This window comes from Equus asinus, chromosome 5, assembly GCF_041296235.1.
Source record: "Equus asinus isolate D_3611 breed Donkey chromosome 5, EquAss-T2T_v2, whole genome shotgun sequence".
In the NCBI taxonomy this organism is placed as follows: Eukaryota; Metazoa; Chordata; class Mammalia; order Perissodactyla; family Equidae; genus Equus; species Equus asinus.
The window spans coordinates 91,996,677-92,015,972 of record NC_091794.1 but is presented as its reverse complement, the minus strand read 5'-3'; the positions used below and the strand labels follow the sequence as shown (position 1 = coordinate 92,015,972).

At 55.1% G+C, this 19,296-nt stretch overlaps 1 long non-coding RNA gene across 1 annotated transcript; it reads left to right on the top strand.

Moving 5' to 3' along the window:
- The first annotated feature begins 14,663 nt into the window (after positions 1-14,663).
- LOC106839141 (uncharacterized) lies at positions 14,664-16,844 on the top strand. Its single transcript, XR_011503781.1, has 4 exons — positions 14,664-15,027; positions 15,554-15,675; positions 15,799-15,974; positions 16,172-16,844. It is a non-coding gene; the product is annotated as an uncharacterized lncRNA (long non-coding RNA).
- The last annotated feature ends 2,452 nt before the right edge of the window (positions 16,845-19,296 follow it).

Here is a 19,296-nt window from a genome sequence, read left to right as displayed (position 1 = left end):
GATGAAATGATCCCTACAGATGGACGAGCTCTGCGCTGGTCCCGCAGGGGACATGGCACCTGGGTGAGGACTCTGCCTCCTCTGGGGCCGGCTCTGCCTCACAGCTGCCTGCTGACCCTGCCCACTGTCCCTGCTGTGTGGAGGCCAGGTCTGAGACGACCCCGCTGCAGGCCTGAAGGGAGAGGGGCTGGCACATCCCTTCCAGGCACTGTGAGCCTTTACAGGAGCCCCTCGGAGACAGCATACCCAGCAGGAGTGACCAAACATAGCCTCTTAAGAGTGAGACCTTGGCTGTGGCAGGTCAGAGGGGTGATGCGCCGGTGGGGACAGAGGTGATGGAGACTGAGTCCCTTATGCTCTGTGGGCTGCCGGGTACTTGGTCCAGCTCAGCCTTTGACTTGCAGTGTGGCTGTCTGCCAGCTAATGCTTCTGCTCCCAATTACGACGTGCGTGTGGTTTTTCCCCACACCAAGCAATTCTCCGATGCCAGCTGGGTGTCCCGTAACCCAGCTCAATTCTGACACTATCTACCCGGAGACAGTGTCAGAGCTCACAGGTCAAGGGCTCAGTCCTACAAGAACGCTCTCCTCCTCAGTTCAAATGCCAATCACAAGTCCAGGTTGTCACCTGTGTTTCTGACCGACCAGCTATAGACGGAAGTTTCCTAAGACCGCCTCCTTGGGTTTGATGAACTTGCTAGAGTGGCTCACAGACCTCAGGAAGCCAGTTTACTCGTGAGATTATGGTTTATTATAAAAGGGTATACTCAGGAGCAGCCAGAGGGAAGAGATGCCCAGGGCAAGGCCTGAGGAAAGGGCGCAGAGCTCCATGCCGCCTCCAGGTGCACTCCTCTCCTTGCATCTCCACGTGTTCCCCGACCAGAAACCCTCTGAACCATGAACTTTTGGGGTTTTTAGAGGCTTCTTACATAGGCGTGACTGGTGAAATCACTGGCTATAGGCTATTGATTCAACCTCCAGCCCCGCTCCCCTCCCTGGAGGTCAGGGGGGTGGGACTAAAAGTTCCAGTCCTCTAAGGACAGCCAGCAGCCTCCAACCTTAGGTGTTTTCCAAAAGTCACCTCATTAACATAACAAAAGACACCTTTATGGCTCTTATCACTTAGGAAATTACAAGAGTTATAGGAGCGCAGGGCTAGGAACTGGGACAAAGACCAAATAAATACTTCTTATAAGAAATCGCAATATCACTCAACTATTGCCGTCACAAGACTGTGTAAAATACACCTGAAGTCTAGCAGCTGAGAGCAGTAGGCGTTTGCTGTCCCTGTTCACGGGTCTGGGGCCTGGCTGGCAGCCTGTCCCAGGTTGTGAGCCAGATGCGCTTGGCTCCAGGCCTTTGGTTGGGTTTGGTCTGCTCCACGTGTCTCTCATCCCCTGTGGACCGGTGGCTCCTGAAGACACGTTCCACTCACTGAAAATGGCACAAGCATAAGAGGGTGAGCAGAAACACAGGACGCTTCTTAAGGACTTGGTTCAGAAGTGGCCGCTGTCGCATCCACTCACATTCTCTTGGCCAAAACAAGTCACGTGGCCAGGCTCTACTTCAGCAGGGTGGAGAAAAACACGGCCTCATGGGAGGGCTGTGAACATTTCCTGAAATGAATCCAAATGACTAAAGAGACTTTGGGGAAGTCACTCCCCATCTCTGGGCCTGGGAATCCCGTAGGTTTAATTACGGGGTTGAGATATTTCCAAGAGCTTTCCCACCCCTAGCTCTCTGTGATTCTCTGACCCCGAAATAGTGGGGTTTCATTCCATCTCCTGGATCCAGGGCTGCCCAGGCTCTTGAGGGGTCATGGAGCCCAACAGTGAGCTGGGGTTGGGCTGAGGGCCTAAGGGCCAGGCTCCTGCTCCTTTAAGCTCTTGGACCCCTCCCACACCTGGCACTACATTCCACCATCTCCCCGTGCAGTGCGCAGTCTCATCCTGAGCCTCTTGCTCTGAACCAGCTGCTGCCTCAGTCCTTCCTACTCCCGCCCCCTGAAACCCTCCCACTCACAGCCAGGCTCACTCCCCGAACCGTGCCTGGTACAGCCTTCCCAGCTCCCACCCCTTTCATCTCTGTGACGCTGCCCTCTCCCTCACCCCCAGAAAAATTCCAGCCTTATCTGACCCAGATCCCAGACTCTCCCTATCCCAGGCCCCAACACCAGCTGTCTGCATTGCAGACTCCACAAAAGAAGGACTTTAAAACTCAGCCCTCCGCGTCTTGAGTCTTGAGTCTCTGCAACTGTGGGGGTTTTCTCCCCTCCCCCATCCGCGGGCTCCCTGGCAGATGTGTTCAGGCTCTGGTTGCATCTACATTGCTCCCTCCGCAGTCTGTCCCGTCTCATTGTTGGGGCTCCCGGCTCTCTCTCTGATGCCTCCTTTTGCGTTGCTGCAGATTGTTTTCAGTCCCAGCGAAGTAGGTCTCCGGCTTTGCACAGAGTCCAAGCTCTCTGGCCCTGGAGGAGCTGCTTTCCACCTTCTGTCCCTCCCTCCCCGCCAGGCACCAAGCCCCATCGTCTGAGCCACAAAGGGAGGTGGAATGGCGCCTTGAGGGTGACAGAAAGGGCTCCACTGCCCATGAAGTCCATGAACCAGCACAGCGGGCCCACTCCCCACGCAACCGAAGACACGCTCCCCTGTTCACCAGGAAGGAGCCCTGTGATCATCTGGGTACTGACATGGTGCTGACTCCTGGTCACAGAGCCCTTCCTGTGGGCCGGGCGCTGAGCTGGGCTCTTTGCAGGCGCCGTCTCCCGGTCCTCACCGCGGTCTGTATAGCGGGTGCTATCGCTGTCCCCGGTGCTCAGACGACACTGAGACTTAGAGAAGAAAGTTTGCCAAGGTCAGGCAACTACCTGGCAGCAGGGAGGGAATTAGGCCCAGGGCTGTCTGAAGATGGGTGCTTCTGACTACATCACCCACGTGTGCAGTGCTGAAGCAGCCCAAGCATCCCCACGCGCCCTCACACCAGTGTACATGCCAGCAGGTACTGTGAAAACACTTCCGGCTTTGTTGACGGGCAGCATTCCTGTGTGCACGGATGAGAAGCCTCCTTGTGCCCAGGGATGTGAATGCCCCCCATGTGAACTAATGATGCTGTCCCCATGAGCACAACTGAGGTTGCCACCTTTATTCCGCTTCCAGCCTGGCCCCACTGCCTGTTGCCTGGCTCAGTGATGAAGGCACTCTCAGGTAGACCCACAAACAGCTTCCAGGAGTACTGGTCTCCAAGCTCCAGGGGTTTCCCTGTAATCCGCTAACTAAGGAACGCCTTCTCCAAGTACCCCCCCCACCCCCCCAAAGGGCAACCTGTGACCAGGCAAGGGTCCACAAAGCCCTGCTCCTTCCTTCCTCTCCTTGATCTCATTTGTGCATTTGCAAAAACCCTCACGCCCACCTCAGTGACAGAGGGAGATAATTAACTGCAATCTTTCTGGCTTCATCAGCTCCAGCGTGGGGAAGGCAGTTGTGATGGAAGATGCCCGGGTTCCAGGATGTGAATTATGTGCTCCCAGCGCTTCATCACCCTCTGTTACTGTCTTATCTTGATTCATTCTGGCAAATTAAATTAGCACTGTCTTCCCAATCTTGTTCTCCAGAAGGAATTAAACAATAGCGGCAAAGAGAGAAGCGGCCATGATGGGGGTGTTCCAGCACTTCTGAGCATGCTGTGTCTTAAAGGCCCACTGCCCTGGACAATACCAGGCGACCAGATCTACTGGGGTTGGAGTTTGGGGCATTTGGGGCCAGACATGTGGCTTTTCCTTATGTCAGACCTGGATGGGGGTCAGCAGTCCCAGGTCCAGTACCACATTCTGGGCCTCAGTTATCCCATCAGGAAAATGGGCCCAATATTGGTGTTGGTATGAGAAGCACCGGCCCATGTTCTGGAATTCTGAGTGGCAGTTGGCATCAACCTTGCCAGACGGCTTTATCATTCCACCCCAGCAGCATGAAGGATGTCGAGAGAGGAGAGCAAGCCAGGTGGAGGTTTTTTAGATTCTAACCCAGGATGACCTCTGAGGCAACTCCTAGCCCTGTGATCCGAGGACCCTCCACTCCAGGGGCTGCCAAACCTGTCCTGCACATTCACCTTTGAACTTGTTAAAGATATAGATGCCTAGACCTTAAAATATAACTCCCTAAGATGGTAGCCTGGGCTCTGCATTTCCCCGAAGCTTTCCAGATACTATCTGATAAAGGTCGTCTTTCATCAGAGTTCAGGACTCACTGCTCCAACTCGAATGTTCATAAATTTTTGGGTGGTCCCAGACGTACTCTGTACTCATCAATATCCAGTTTGCCTCCCCTTCTGGGGCACGTGGAAGTCTTCTCTGCTCCCCTTGCCGTGAGGTGCACCTTGTGACTCATTACGGCTGATGAATATTGAGTAGAAGTGATGCGCGTCTCTTCTGGGCTGCGGCACTGAAAAGCCCCTGCCAGATGTTTTAGCTCTTTCTTCTTCTTTGCTGGAGACAGCACATCGAGATGACTGAGACATAAGCTTAACGCCTGGCTCGCTGGGTCAACACCTGGAGGACAGCAGCCCTGGAGAGTCCCCTGGCCCACAGTGGAGTTCGTGAGAGATAAAGAGAGAAACTCCTAGCCAGTGCGATCAGGGGCTGTTTGTTACTAAGCATAATTCTCGCCTGTCCTGACTAATACTGACTCCTTTGAGAATCTGGTAAAAACCATGGCTCTTTCCCTAAGAAAATGTACACTTGTATATAATCACAAAATTTGGGCTCCCTTCCTGGGGTCCCTTTTTCTTCCTCAGCTCTAGGAATTATTGGCCCAAGCCACTGTCAACTTCACACTCTGTGACCTGATTTGTGCCAATGGTGGCATTCCCCTCCTATCACTGCTCCTCTCCCTGCTCCTCGTCACTGAAGGCTGCTCTTACTCATGCAGACCAGTCCAACCCTCCGCTCCTGCCCCTCTGTGTGGGTCCAAACCCAACCAAGTGGTCAGGAGAATGAAGTGCCTCCTTCATCAGCACCCACTCTCCTTATAAGGTCTGTGGGTATAATTAGAGTTATATAATTAGGAATTGCATGCGTAGTATCATGCTATTAAGTTTGACCAATTTCAGGGGTTTTGGTCTTAGTCTTATCCTCTCATTCATAAACCACAGATTTAGAACCCCAGCTCTCACCTAAGGCCAGAGGACTCCCAGGGGCTCATGGGAAATTCCCCACGACCTCACAGATGTCTAATATAAGCTGCTGACAGGATTTCACAGTCAGAGGCTGAGCCTCACCTTTGAACCCCCAGGCCTGATGGGACCCCCTGACCCGCCCCAGTGGCATCTACAGCCAAAGCTCAGGCTTTTCAGGAAGCCCCTCCACACGCTTCTCTGGCAAACACTGACACCCACGGTCAGGAACTTACTCTCCCATCCATGCTTGCTTTCTGGGACTCCAGCTGTTAGAAAAACACCAAACTTCTGGAGACCCGAGAGTCCTTCAGCCTGAGTCTCTGTTTTCACCTGCAGCTTGGCAAAGGCAGAGCCCCATGGCTTCGAGGCCTGGGTTCAAATGCCGGGCCTGCCGCTTGCCAGCTGATATGGGACAAGTCACTTGACATCTGCAGGCCTCAGTTTACCCATCCATGAAATGTATTGTCCTGGACGGTCCCTCCCAGGCCCCACACGTGGCCTGCACTCCAGCCAGACCGGGAGGGTGTCTACTCTGGAGACAATCCCTGCCTCCCTTCCTTTGCTCATGCCAAGAGCGCTCTCCCTCCATTGCCCGTCTCTGTCTCTCTCTTAAATGTTCCCTGTTCTCCAAGAGCTGGTCCAAATGCCACCAAAGTCTCCCCTGACCCAACCAGAATGGCCTCTCCCTTCCCAGGACCCCTAACTCTTGTTGGCTTTGCCTCACTTCTTGCCTTTATCTGTTTTCCAGACTCTCTCAGTGAGAGGGAAAGTATTTACTGAGCACATACCATGTGCCAGATTCTGTGTCAGGGGCTTCACCAGCATCTACTCTGGATTTTCTCATCAGCCTGTGAGGCAGATATGATTGTTCCTATTTCACGGAGGTGGACGTTGAGGCTCTGAGAGGTCAGGGGACTACCAGTAGTCACGCAGCCAGTCAGGGGCATCTCAGCTGGGGCTGCCTGCCTCCCGCGTGGTGGGGGCCCCCTGGGGCGGGGCCGCGTCCTGCCTTTGGTGGGCGCCCGGCAGGGGCGGGCTGAGGGGATGTGGGTAGTGCCCACCTCCAGCCCCTGCGGCTCAGAATCAGAGGGGAGAAGGAGTGGCTCTGAGACCTGGGCTGGTGAGCAGATGGCAGGTGTCTCTCTCCTTCCATCGGTGCGCCTGGTTCAAGGTGAAGATGGAGGAGGCCCCTGCTCAGTGCAGACGGAGCCCCGTAGGCCTGTTTGTCGTTAGGGGCACATGGGGAAGGCAGAGTGTGTCTGGGACCTGGGAGAATTAACTTCTCACTCGGGCTCTTGTGAGCCAAGTCAGGGGATGGCGGGAGAAGGAGGGTGGGCAGAGAGGGGGGTGTGAGCTCCAGCATGATGCTCAGGGCCTGCTGGCTCCTGCCCCCTCAGCACCCCCTCCTCCAGCTCCCTCTCATGGCCTCTCCCCATCGCTCTTTCTCTGTTTCTTCTTCTCTCCCCCATCTCTCTTTGGTCTTGCTATGGCCTTTTCTATCTCCTGGGTGTGTGTCTGTAAGTCTCTCTCTCTGTGAGCCTCTGGCTCTTTCTGAATTTTACATCCTCTCAGTGGCGTTTTCTCTTTATGTGAGGGTGTCTATAACTCTGTCTTTGTATATGTGTGTTTTTTATCTTTCAATCTGTTTCTGTATTTTTCTGTCTTGATCTCCCTCTGGGTGTTTCTTATTCTTTGTTTTTCCTTCCCTGTGTAAATTTGATTTTTCCTCTTTCTCTCCTCTCTCTCTTTTTTCTTTATATCTATTATCTCATCTCTACCACCCAACCTATCTCTCACCTGTGTTTCTCTTTCCGTGTGTCTGTGTGTGTGTGTGTGAGCGCGCACGTGTGTGCCTGGTGTCTTTGTGTTCATAAAGGCTGTCTCTCGTTCTCAATGCATCAGTTAATTTCTCTCTCTCTCTTACTCGCTCACTCCTCCCGCCCCGTGTTTGCTGCGGATCCCAACACGAGGATCTGGGAGACTCAGACCTGAGGGCCTCCAGTTCCGAGGAAGGATAAGGCAGTTTTCCTGCAGGGAGGCAGCTCTCGGCTGATCCTCGGGGAAGGAACACCTTGCAAGCCCAAGGAGACCCTGAGTCACTGGATGTTGTGGGAAAAACACTGTCGCAGAACCAGAGAATCAAAGCGCAAGTCCTACCTCTTCCACTTCCTGTGTGATCTTGGGCAAGTCACTCAACGTCTCTGACCCTGGGTCCTCATTAGTCAATGGGGCTGCTGTCAAGATGAGAGGAGGTCACTGCTGTAGAACTAGAAGCCCAGTGTGCAGGGCGCCATAAATAGAAGAGGAGCCAGGACTCCAGGGCTGCCTGGCATGGCCCAAGGCCCATAGGTGGATGCTGGACAGAGGAGCTGCTGGAGATCACGAAGGAGCCGCGGAGGCTCCCTGGAGGCAGTGGGTGCAGAGACAGGCTGGGGGGCAGTAGACAGGGGGTGCTGGGGGGGAGGGCTGCAGGAGGTGGAGGCAGCGTCCCCCTCCTCACCTGGCTCGGGGCCTCTCCCTCCCCACACCCAGGTCCTCCCAGTGCTCTCCCCAGGGAAGGCCACCCCAGGGCTCCATGGAGATAGAGAGCCAGGAACCAGGGACCAAGCCCCTTGAATCCAATCTGTTGTCAAGGCTGTCCCTGCCCAGCACGTGGGACTGGGATAGACAGCGCCACCTCTCAACAGACACCCTCGCTCACTCACAGGTACTGACCGGGCCCAGATGTGTGCTGGGCTGGCAATGCAGCAGGAGCACCCAGTCTAGAGGGGAGACCAGTGCTGCAAACACCCGCAGGACACGTGGGCCACCGCGCGCCGTGGTGCTTCCACACTCAGAACTCCGGGTCTGACCTCACCTGGAGGTCAAGGTGGGCTTCCCTGAGGAGGTGATGTTGGAGCTGAGAACACGAAGGATGAGAAGGAGCAGAGCTGTGTCCGGGTAGGGAAGAGAATTCTGCCCTAGCTGTTTAGCGTGCGTGACAAACTTCCACAAAATATTGTGGCTGAAAACAACCATTTGATTTTGCTCACCATTTTGGGTCAGGAATTTGGGACAGGCTCAGCCGGGCCACTTGGTGTCAGCAAAGCAACACTGGGGCGGAGGGGCCCTCCGAGATGGCCTCTTCACCCACCTGTCTGGCCTCTGGTGCTCCTGGCTCTCTTCCTCTCCACGTGGCGTCTTGTCCTCCAGAACCCCTCCATCTGCCTTGGTCTTCCTCCCAGGATGGAGCGTCCTCACGGATGGGGCTCTTATATGAGGCTCAGGGCTCCAAGAGACCACGGCAGAAGCTGCCAGACCCCTTAAAGGCCAGGCTCAGAACCCGCATAATATCACCTTTGCCATACTCAATTGGTCAAAGTAGGGACAGGCCAGCCCACATGCAAGGGGGGGGGGGGACGTGTGCCCACTTCTTGATGGAAGGACATTCAAAGCAGAGAATATAGTGTGTGTAGACTGAATGTTTGAATTGTCTGTGATAAGGGCTGCAAATGAGGAAGACCAGGGAACTGTTCTGGAAGTTGGGATGAGGAAATAGAGGGAGAACTCTTACCCAGTGATAATGTGGCTGGGCCCAGGAATAAGGCAAGAAATCAGAGCCAGCTTCCTGGAGGAGGCGACACTCAAGCTGGATCTTGAAGTTCAGGTGGGATATGGAGATAACTACACGGGCATTCTCAGCCTACGGAATAGTCTGAGCAAAGAGCTGACAGTGGGGAACCTCAGTGCGGGCTCCTGGGACCACATTGCTTGGAGCACTGGTCACCAGCAGGGATGTGGTGGGAACTGTGGCTGCAATGGTGGGTGGTGGCTGATGGGGCCTCGAGTGCCAGGTGAAGACCCTGCAGTGGGACCCCTGAAGGCCCTGATGCAAAGGAAGGTCAATAGAGAGCAAGATGGACGAGGACAGTGTGTGGCGGGGGCTGCCTGAGGCAGGGGAGCTGGGGAGGAGGCCACTGCAGGAGGTAAGGATGGGGCAGATGGGAGCCTGAACGAGGGTGGGAGGCTGAATGGAGGAGGGTAGACAATAACAATAAGAACAACCACCATTAATTGAGAGTTTCTGCCACCCAGGCACTTTGTACTACGTTATCCACCGTATTTAGTTACCATATTTAAACCCTTCCACGAGGTAGGTACTATTATTATTCACCATTTGCCGGCACAATCCTGAGGCTCAGAGAGGTAAACAAAGTTGTCCAAGATCACACAGAGCTGAGATTCCCGAGACTGGGTCGGCTACCCTCCGGCTCCTGCGCTTCTGATCTCTGTGCCCCTAGGGGAAGAGTTGGCGCCGGAATTGTGTGTCTATATATGGGATGGGCTGGGGAGGACAAGAGGGGAAAAGGCAGACCTGGGAACGGTTCCATGGTTCCTACTCTGACTACTGGAAGGGAGGCCAGACACTTCACAAGACCTGAGGACCCAGGAGCGGTGGCCTCAGGGGCCAGTCCTGGGGTGGGCCTGGGGTAAGTGTCTGGGGAGTTGGCCTTGGATGGCTGCGTTCAAGGGACACGTGGGATAGGAGCGAGGGGAAGCGGAGAGGACCCCGAGTGCAGCTATGAAGTCGGGGAGTGGCAATTGGAAGGGGAGGATGGACTCTGAAGGCTAGCAGGGATCAGAGAGCGTGAGCAGCTTGCCCAAGGTCACACGGAGTCAAATCTGATCCTGAATCTCCAGACTCTCGAGAAGGACTCCTGACTACGTCCCCTGCCATTTACAGTTGTGAAAACTCCGGAGTCTGACAGAGCTGTGGTCAAATCCCAGCTCCATCACTGAGCTGCTGGACCAATTACTCTGCGTCGATTTCGCATCTGTAAAATGGGGATAGGTATTACCTTCTTCACAGGAATATAGTGAAAATTAATTGAGATGATATAAAGTGCTTAGAACAGCTTCTGGCACATTGTCAGCGTTAATAATGGTCAGCTGCTCTTGCTATTTGTGTCCGGTATTTTACTGTCATTATTGTCATAGCATTGTGGCCAGACGTGTAGACTCTGGAGCCAGACTGGTCTGAATCCCAACACTGTCACTTACCAACTGCATGACCTTGGGCAATTTACTTAACCTCTCTGTGCCTCAGTTTTCTCCCCTATCAAAATGGGGATAATATTGATGCAAACTTTTTAGAGTTGTTGGGAAGAGTAAATGCATTAAACATGTAAAGTGCTTCAAACACTGCCTAGCACATAGCAGGTGCGCATAACGGCCTGATACAGTCATTCTCACCATAATAATCACCATTATCATCCTTACCTTCATCATCACCACCATCGTCATCGTCCTCACCATGATCACCATGACCACCATCCTCCTCCTCCTCCTCGCCACCATCATCCTCCTCACCACCGTCATCCTGTCTTGAATCAGTGAAGGGTAGATTCTCTTTGTCCCCCGTCCCCCTTACCTGCCCTTCCTCTGACTGTTTCTCAAGGAGCAGCCCTTCCCTCTTCCCGACCACTGCACCCAGACCCACCTACGCGCCCCGAGCCTGGCCCTCCGGACGGGCCTTTGTTGATCTGTAAGGAGCAGACAGGGAAAACGCGGATTGCTTCAGGACTCTGAGCTGCCGGGCAGGGGAGGAGTGTGGGAGCTCTGAGGCCAAGCTGTGAGGGGGGCATGGAGCCAGGGAGGCAGGGTCATCTAGGTCACCAGGAGAGTCAGGGCTGAGCGGAAGAGAACGCGAGTGTGTGAGCTCCCATTGTGTGCCGGGTGCCCCATATAAATGATGACATTTGTTCCACACAGCCGTTCCATAACGTGGATGTTATATTCCCATCTCAGAGACGAGAAAACTGAGGCTCAGAAAGGCAACGGATTTGCCCCAGGCCTTAGCAAGTCAGTGGCAGAGCTGGGGTCTGAGCACAGCCTCGTCTGACTTAAAGTGCTTGGCACTGTGCCTGATATGCTGTAGGTGCTAAACGGGTGTCTGGGCCCCTAAGTGGATGTCTGTCAAACCCCTGCTGGGCTCTGCGCTCCCTCCTGGCAACCCTCCCCATTCCAAGGGCCCCTTTAAGACACTGATGTGGCTCTGGGTCTGATGCCAGAGACAGGAGTGTTTCCTCTCTTAGGAAATTCCCCTTTGAAGCTGGGGACGAGCTGGCCCCTCTGAGGATGCCTGGAAGATCCCCAGGGGGGCCAAGGCCCATCAGGATCAGGAACGAGGCTCAGAGGACCTGGTTCTTCCTTCCGGGTCCGTTGTCCTCAACTTTGGGGCCTGGAACCCACCTCTTGCTCTCTCTGGGCCTCAGTTTCCCTCTCCGTACAATTAGGGGCCTTGGACCAGATGGTCTCTATGTTAATAACAACAGCGACAGCTGGCGCTCACTTGCTGTGGGCTTGCCCAGCTCTCCTCACGCGTTATTACCCCACTTCATCCTCCCAAGGTGTGATTTGTCATCCATTTTACAGACGAGAAAACTGATCCCAGAAAGGTTAAGTGACTTGACACCAAAATACACCCCAGAGCTTGGCCCTTTGTCACCACAGCCCCTTCCCATGAGGTGAGGGAACCCTCTCTGGCCCCTCACAATGGTCATCTCCCCTCTGTCCACATTCACACTAAGAGCCAATCCAGTCCTGGGTGCAGAGCCGGAGGGGGAGAAGGAACAAGGGTGCTGAGTTGCCAAGGGGTGGGGGAGCTCAGCGAGGGAGGGGGTCCTCAACGTCCCCTGTTGACTGTGGAGCAGCCCCCCCCTCCCCCCGCTCCCACCCCCGGCCCCTTAGGAAGCTCAGCCACAGCCACTCAGCCCTGTTCAGCTCAACAGACAAAATAAAAGAATGAGAGACGAGTCTGGGGCATATCTGCCCCAAAAGGTAAGTCGGGGGCGGGGCCAGATGCCAGCCCCCTCTTGCCGAGTCGCTGGGTCTCCTGGGGGGAAGCAGAGGGTCTGCCCTTTAGGCCCCATCCTCAGAGCTGGGACAGTCACCTGGTTAGTCATCGCTGTTATTCCGGCAGGGAGGGTGGGTGGCTGAGAGAGCGGGTTCTTGGGGGAGGCTGGCTGGGCTCTAATTGGGCTCCCCAACTTGTCACTGTGGGGCCTTGGGCACGTCACTGCTCACCTCTGACCTGCTCCTCTGGGAAACAGTGCTGCTGGGAGGGTTCAGTGGGTGACAGCTGTGTGAGGGGCTTTGCTCATCACCCTGCAGATAACAAGCGTCAGCTCCTGGGATGATCAACCAGCCAGCCCAGCGCATTCCTTCCCAGCCGGCCTGGCTCTGGCCCCCACGGAGAAGACGGCGGGACCGGGAAACCCCTTGCAGCAGTGCCTGGGCACATTCACTGGGAAAGTGGGGGAAGGGTTCATGGGCCTGACTGGCACCAGGCACTGGACGGAGAGGGCTCTCACTGTCATTTCACCCTCACCATGGTGTCACCAGCCCTGGATCACAGACAGGGTCAAAGGCTCAGGGAGGAGCACCCAGCCTGGAGGGGAGTGAGTGCCTGAGCTCCGAGTGTCTGACCCTGAGCTGACCTGACTCTTAACCATGGTGACTCCGGCACCCGGGGAGCGAGCCCCAGCAGGACAGGGCCTGAGCCTGAGCCCAAGGAGAGGTCAAGGCTGGCCCATGTCTGGCCACCAGGGCCTTTCCCTGGGCAGGGCCGTCCAGTCGCTCCTGTCTAGGCTTCCTTGTCCACTGTCCCAGTGGGGGCCCAGACACAGGCTGAGCTCTGGGGTCGGAGACCTGTGTGAGCCTGGACAAGTCACTGAGGCCCCTGCGGGCCAGGAATCCCCTCCCCGAAGGATTGCCAACCTGCAACCGAGCGGAGCCTCTCTGAGCCCCTGCACCAGGCGGGTCATGATTCTGTCCTGCAGGGCTGTGGTGAGGCCCAGACTCCGCACTGCACACAGGAGCCCCTAGGGCCTGGCACTTGTTCTGGAGGCTCGAAGTAGGTCGCTCTGACCTCCTGCCTTGGCCTGGCCCCACCTGGTCCTGGACTCCCCAGTCCCTAGCAGCCTTTTCTCTACTTTGTTCCTGGCTCCTGGGTCCTTGGGTTTCATGTTTACCTGAACGCCAAGGTGAGGGGGTCTCTGGCCTCCTGGACCAGCCAGGATCCTCGAGGTCGGGAGGAGGGGTGCAGGGTCCTGTGGGCAGCATGGGTTCCAGGGCCCTGCATGGTCTGGCCCCACCCTCTCCTCCCATCCCTCCCCCCACCTGTTTTTTTTCAGTCCCCAAGATGGTGTGAAGTCTCTCTCTGCTTGGGAGCTTGCTGTTCCCTCCACCTTTCGCCTCCCCTCCCCTCCCCAGTGGCCTCTTCTTTGGGCTCCACAGGCGTTTGGGCACCAACCCCCAGCACAGCCCTGAAACACTGAGTGTGTGATGACTGGTGCGTTCATTGCCTCCCCCGTGATGCTGGGGGCATTCTGAGGGCTGAGCCTGTGGCTGCATCACAGCTGCATCCCCAGAAGCCAGCCCAGGGCCTGGCACCCAGTCAGGTGAATGAATCAATGGGCAAGAAAGCTACGACGGCTATCGTCAAGTAAAAAATTCATGAATGAATAAATGACTATGATCATTCCTTTAGATATTTAAAGAGTTGCCACAGGAAAAAAGGGATTCAGCCTGGGTGGCCCCAGGAGTTGTGTCTAGGGCAGAATAGTACGGCCATGGGGATAGCTTTCAGTTTAGTCTAAGGAAAGGCTTTCTAAGTGTTGGGGCTGTCTCCACGTGGTGGGTGACTCAGAGGAGTGAGCACCCCATCACAGGAGGTATGTAAGCAGAGACCTAATGGCAGTGCTGTAAGAGGTATTTCAGTACCATGGCCCATTTCCTGGGATGATGCAGAACATCTGTAGGGGGAGGTTCCGTGTTCTTCTGACCTTCCGATGGGGACAAGACAGAGGAGAACATCTCACTGGAGGCTGTGGAGGGCTGAAGACCACATAGCTCCATTGGCCTGGTGAGCTCCAGACATTTGGCCTCCCAAGGCTGACCTCAGTGGGGGGGGTTGGGACAAGGGCTGTTACAGCCTCTGTGGTGGGAGGGGAGCAGGGAGGAAATGCAGAGGGGCCTCAGAGAAGGAGAAGGCCTGGATCCAGGGACCCAGCCTGTGCTGGGTCAGAGCAGTGCTGGGTACAAGTCCTGACCAGCCCTGGCACCACCCTGGCCAGGGCCGCTGGGGTCATCACTGCTGCTCCCTGAGTCTGAGCTCCCCTGTCTGTCAAAGGAGAGCTGGACTCAGTGGTCCCCAGGAGGCCGGAGGACCAGCTGCTGTGTCGCTTACCCTCTGAGCCTTAGCTTCTTTGTCTAGAAAGGTGAGATCATGGCAGTTGCCCTCCCCAGTCCACAGGGGCATTCTGGGAACCGAGTCATCTCTGGAAATGGGTGTCCTTCATTCATTGCATAAATCTTTGTTGTGCACCTACTTCGTGCTTTGAAAAGTCTGAGTTATCACCCCCATTCCAGCTATCACCTGTGTTTATTTATGCTGCGATGACTCCACTTGCCTCCCGGTGCAATGGGTATACAACTCCCGCTCCCTCCCCACAGCTGAGGGCTGTCCCTGCCCCTCTGTGACCGTAGGATGAGACTGGGACTCCTGCTCTGAGAGCAGACACAGCTATTTCAAGAGGCCTCGGGAAAACCATATTTCATGAATGAAACATCAAAATATTTACAAGAAATAAACAAGCGCAAGCAGTCCTGGCTTCTGGATGAGGTGATGGAGGCATCGGATGGACCGTGATTCCTCTGGATGCTTCCTTCCCACCCCTTGGGCACGGCCCAGCTTCCACTCAACAAACCTTTCCCTGAGCGTGGGGAATCATAAGGGCCACGTTTACTGAACAGCTACTTTGCCTGGCTCACTGAACTGCCAGCGGGCGAGCTGTGACTGTCCCATTTACAGAAGAGGGTGAGTTACAGAGAGCCAGGGGCGTGGGGAGAGGGGGGTGTCTGGGGGTGGGGAGGGAGGACGGGGCAGAAAGGGGATCAGGGAGGAGGAAAGGCCCCAGGCAAAGGGATTCACACAGTCAATTCTTCTTTGCCTTCCTGTCTCATTCTGTCTCTGTTTCTGAGTGTTTCTCTGTCCTTCTCTCTTCTGACCCTGTCTCTGTCACACGCGTGCGCGCACACACACACACACTCTGTCTTCCCACTGGCTTCTGGCCTCTCTCCCGGCGGCTCCTTCCTGCTGCCTGGGCGCCCGGCCCTTCTCTGGGCAGCAGCTCAGCGGCTGGCCGGGCTCCAGGTGTCTGTGTCGCTCTGGCTCAGGCACAGAAGCAAAGCGGGAGCCCCTGCCGGGGGAGGAGGGGGCAGAGGGCCAGGCCCCCGAGGGACGGGCCCTGCCTGGACCTGGAGGGAGGTTTGGTTTTCAGAGCTGAGGCATGTTGAATGTTTTACCGTTAAATGTTTTCTTGTTCCTTTTTGCTGGCTGGTAGCTCCCTCCTTTCCCAGGTCACGAAAAGACATTCCATCAAGAGCAAAGAGGTGATGGAACAGTATTAAGTGTCAACCCTTCTCCCCCAGGGTGACCACAGTTAATCCTCCTGCGGCCAGTAAGGTGGGTCACTGTTTACAGCCAAGAGAACTGGGCTCAGAGGCGGGCCAGGAAAGTTCATTTCACTCAAAAATGACCCAGAGTTGCCTGACCACAGCCTTCCTCCTCCCCTCTGTCCCATGACAGCTCTGAAACCAGCTCTGTGCTTTTGACTTTCTGAGACGGTGAGAATCTGTGAAGCAAGTTGAGCAGGTCCCAGGGGAACCTCCAGACATGGGGAAGAGAGCCGGTCCCAGCCATCGTCACCTCCTGAACGTGGCGGTGACCAGCATCGGGGTCGATGACCTTCCTGAGGATGAGAGGCAAGATAAAGAGTTGACATCTGACTTCCCTGGGCTCAGCCAGAGCTGCCTCCAGCCTCTGGGGGTGGGGGTGGGGGGGTTAGGGGGAGGGGTGGGCGGTGATCAAACTCTGGAACTTTCTCTTGCCCAGAAAGTCCTGGCTGCTCCTTTACCAAGAGAGGGAAATCTCTGAACCTCTTAATGACTTTCCTTCTCAGGGATCACGGAGTCCTCAAGCTGCTCCCAGGCCAGCCACACTTGATGCAGAACCTGCTTTTATAGCCATGGAGGAGCTGGTGTCCACCAGACTCCCCAGTGCCAGGTGCTGGCTGCTCCTCACGGCAGCAGGACTGGTGGCTCCTTGAGGCCGGGCTGAGTGTGGATCACTCTCCAAAGGCACAGCTCCGGGGAGGCTCTGGGTGATGGGGGACAGTCCTCGTCCTCCTGTGGAACCAAGGTCTGTTCCCCACAGCTTCCCCGAGCCTCCCTCTGGGGTCTTATGGGACAAAGCCATGGAACGTCCAGGAAATCGGGGCTATTAAGGCCTGTCTCATGGGTTGTCATGAGGTTCAAGAGCAGAGTGTCTGGCTCAGCTCCGGCTCGGTCGTTACCAGCTGTGTGAGCTTGGACAAGTCATTTAGCTTCTTCGTGCCTCAACTTCCTCGTCTGTCAAATGGGGATAATCGTTTCTTTCTCATAGGCTTGTTGTGAGCAGCGGATGAATTCCCGCGCGTGGTTTACTTGGAGCAGAGCCCTGAGCTCAGGTGGGAAGGGCTCGGTAATAACACAGTAATTGTTCCCGTTATTATTTGACACTGCTGTTTTTCTTTCAATTTTTTTATTATGGTAACGTACATATAAAATTTACCTTGCTAACCATTTTTAAGTATCCAGTTCAGTGGTATTAAATACACTCAATGTTGTGCAGCCGTTGCCACCGTCCATCGCCGTAACTCTTTTCACCTGTTACGATGAAACTCTACGCCCGTTAAACACTAGCTCCCCATTCTCCCCTCCGCCAGCCCCTGGCAGCCCCCACTCTCCTCTCTGTCTCTGTGATTGTGGCCACTCTACATATCTCATTTAAGTGGAATCATACAGTATTTGTCTTTTTGTGACTGGCTTATTTCACTTAGCATATCTTCAGGTCCATCTGTGTCGTAGTCTGTGTCACAATTTCCTCCCATTTTAAGGCTCAATAAATATTCCATTGTTTGTCTGTACCACATTTTGCTTATCCATTCATCTGTTGACGGCCACGTGGGTTGCTCCACGTTTTAGCTTTTGTGAACAATGCTGCTATGAACACGGTGTGCAGCCATCGCTTCCGGATCTTGCTTTCCATTCTTCTGTGGCGCCGCTTTGAAGCACAGGTTGCAGGGCGACAGCTATGGGAAGGAGTAGTTAGAGCTTCCAGTTTTCATCTTCAACACATCTAAGTTTAGGGCCTGGAGCCGGAGAGGACATTGCCATCTGGAGGGAGAGACTTGGTTCTCTGTATCTGACCGAGACGCACTGAAATATTTCCATCGGCATCTGGGGAGTGGGAATGAGGATGGTGCCTTAGGGGCTCCCAGGGATGAGGGAAGGAGGCGGAGGGGCATGGAGGAGCGGCAGCAGGGGTGAGGCAGCTGGCAGCTGGGCAGAGAGGCCCCGTGAAGGCCCCCACACCTTCCTCTCATCGAGGAGACCAGCCCGGGGGCAGATCCCAGAATCCAGAACACTGGAAAGAACACTGGTGCCCAGCATGTCCCTCATTTTACGGATGGGGCCCTCCGACGCGTGGGTTTTTTCCACACCACCAAGCAGTTAACTCCATTTTGATGCTATCTATCCACCTGGAGATAGCATCAGTTCCCACAGGTTAGGGGCTCAGTCCTACAAGACGCCTCCTCCCTCCGCCCCCTACTTCCAACGTCAACTGCAAGTCCAGGTTGTCCCCTGGTCTCCTGACCAACTGGCTATGGATCAAGCTTCCTGTGACCCCCTCCTGGGGTTCGATTCATTCTCAAGAACCACTCACAGAACTCAGAGAAACATTTTACTTACTAGATTACCAGTTTATTATAAAGGGGATAACTCAGGGAGAGCCAGACGAAGAGATGCACAGGGCAAGGTGTGTGGGAAGAGGCTTTACGACATGGGCGTGATTGATGAGATCATTGGCCATTGGCGATTGACCTGCATTGCCAGCCCCTCTCCTCTCCCTGGAGGTTGGAGCGGAGGGGAGGGCTGGAAAGTTCCAACCCCCTAATCACGTGGTTGGTTCTCTTGGAAACCAGCCTCTGTCCTGAGGTGACCCAGGGGTTTTCCAACCTAATGTAACAGAACATTACAAAAGACACCTTGCTCGCTTTCAATACTTTGGAAATTCCAAGGGTTTTCAGAGCTCTGTGCCAGCAACAGTGGACAAAGACCAAATATATATTTCTTATAAATCACAACATGTCAGGCCTGGAGAGAGGAAGACACTTGTCCAAGGTGACACAGCTAATCGCTGTGCAGGCTGGGGTGACGCCCCCCTGCTTCCTGACCCCCTGCCCACTGCTCTCGCCTTTCAGAGAGTCAGGGAGAGAGGAAGCCAGGTGGGGCAGGGCTGACCCCCAGGACTCCTCAGAGGCCATCATCCCAGGGATCTGAGCTGGACCTCATCCACTCTCACCACAGCTGGGTGGGTGGATCGCCCCTGAGTGGCAGTGAGGATGCTGAGGCCCAGAGAGGGTCTGGCCCACCTCAGGTGGCACAGCATGCAAGTAGCAATCCAGGGACTAAAGTCAACAGCTCTTGTCTGCGAGCCCAGCCAGCATCCCTGAGCTGATCCTTTCTTTTAAAATCTCACCTAGAGCTTTGGATCAAAAGCCCATTTTATTACAGCCCACTCACCCTTTGTTTTGTAATTACTCTCATACATCTCTTTGTCTCTGGGGCCTCAAGGCTCCTCCAGGCTCCAACGGCCTCTCCTCCTACGGCCGAGCTCCCAGGCTGGCCGCAGTGTGGCACAAACTGCCTATGCTATTTATTTCCTAATAAGAAGACAGCCTGGGTGGCCCAGTGGGGGATTAAAACAGAGATTTACTATGAGATGATTACCCATAAAGCCCATAGGTGAAATCAACGTTGGCTGAGGAGGAGCGGAGAGGGCAGGAGCTGCGGGAATGCTAGCTGAGCCGGAGCACTTTTGCCCATGTGCCCAGGATTACTGTGGCCCAGGCTTCCGCCACGGAACAGCTGAGGGGGGCCCTGAGCCCCATGCTGGCCCTTCTGTGTGTGTGACTCCAGGCACGTCCCTTCCACTCTCTGGATCTCAGTTTCCCGATTTATCTAACCCAGAGACTGGACTAGG